This window comes from Octopus bimaculoides, chromosome 20 (assembly GCF_001194135.2).
Source record: "Octopus bimaculoides isolate UCB-OBI-ISO-001 chromosome 20, ASM119413v2, whole genome shotgun sequence".
Lineage (NCBI taxonomy): Eukaryota > Metazoa > Mollusca > Cephalopoda > Octopoda > Octopodidae > Octopus > Octopus bimaculoides.
The window spans coordinates 45,169,981-45,171,619 of record NC_069000.1 but is presented as its reverse complement, the minus strand read 5'-3'; the positions used below and the strand labels follow the sequence as shown (position 1 = coordinate 45,171,619).

Below are 1,639 nucleotides of genomic sequence, written 5' to 3'. Positions count from 1 at the left end.
AGAGAGAGAGAGAGAGAGAGAGAGAGAGAGAGAGAGAGAGGAGAGAAGAAGGAAGAGAGACAGACAGACAGACAGTCAGTCAGTCAGTCAGGCAGACAGAAAGAAAGGAATGTCGCAAACATCGTGTCTGCGTTCGGATTATTCCTTGTTCAGTGTTGCGTGAAGAACTAACCACACAGTTTAGTCGAAGAGCGACGTAACCAACACAGGCGGAAATACGTCCTTAATAACAACTATTATCTCAGAGAATCGCAATTTTGTCTTTATTGTGTAACTCCATCTAATAATGTACTCTGCGGTATTATGTCACCCCGTGTACGATCACCGGGTGACATAATACCTAGCTTATTTCCGTTTCTCTCGCAGCTGAAAATAACTGAAACACTTTTGTTCATAGATTAACTGAATCAACACAAACGTCGGGTGTAGTCACGGTTGGAACGTCTTTGGTGACGATTCCTTTTGATCAAAGCAAACATGGGGTTCGCTTGTATATGGAACACATTTGGTCAGAGATCTGTTTGATTTTAGTACAGGCAGCAAGTCAACACACCTTGCGCAGGTAAAAAGACGAAAGCTTGAGTGGCATGGTCGTGCACCCCGTTACAACGGGGTGTACCTATGGCTCTTTACAGACTCTCGTTGAAAAGTGAAATGGTGGAAAAGTGGAAGGTATGTATCCTCAGACCAAAGACCTCGCCTGCGTGCCTTCAACACGATGGACTCTTCCACATAAGGGCACCCCAGGTACCAAAGGGGTGGTGCTAAACTGAACAACAGATTAAGTTTACAACCTGAGTAGGCATTGGCGTGATTTGAACTCAAAAGGCAGAGTGCCTCAAGAAATACCACTGAACATCCAACTGGCAGTTTTAACCTCTCCTCTTACTTCATTTATCGACCCCGAAAGGATGACAGGCAAAGTCGACCTCGGCGGAATTTGAACGCAGAACATAAAGACAGACGAAATACCAAACATTTCGTCCGGCGTGCTAACGTTTCTTATTTCTTCACTGCCCACAAGGGGCTAAACATAGAGGGGACAAACAAGGACAGACAAAGGGATTAAGTCGATTACATCGACCCCAGTGCGTAACTGGTACTTATTTAATCGATCCTGAAAGGTTGAAAGGCAAAGTCGACCTCGGCAGAATTTGAACTCAGAACGTAAAGACAGACGAAATACCGCTAAGCATTTCGTCCGGCGTGCTAACGTTTCTGCCAGCTCACCGCTTTAGGATACACAAACATTAGATAAACGAAGTCAACATTGGAAAGACAACCTGGAAGTAATATCTAATCGTCTAGATTATCTCATGAGCTTATCAACCTAAGTGGTTTTCTTGATCTGATTTTCTTCCAATCAATAACGTAATGGCAGATACTTGAACTCTGCTCTCGCATAATAAACGTCCGAGAAATAATGACTTGGGAAAGTTAGATAACAGATAAGAGAGAGAGTTGATAAACAAATCCTTTGGTGCTGTCGTGAGATGGTACCAAATCTTTTAATCTTTTAATCTTTTAATCTCTCATCTTCTCTCTCTCGCACTCCCTCTCTTCATAAATCTCCTCTCACACCCCCTCTATCTTTCTCCCCCCCTCTCCCTCTCTCTCTCTCTCTCTCTCTCTCTCTCTC

At 43.7% G+C, this 1,639-nt stretch overlaps 1 protein-coding gene across 1 annotated transcript in view; it reads right to left on the bottom strand.

Moving 5' to 3' along the window:
• The window catches only part of LOC106870134 (cholesterol transporter ABCA5), a 57,112-nt gene that overhangs the window by 48,774 nt on the left and 6,699 nt on the right, over positions 1 to 1,639 (bottom strand). The gene's annotated exons all lie outside the window — the stretch shown is intronic.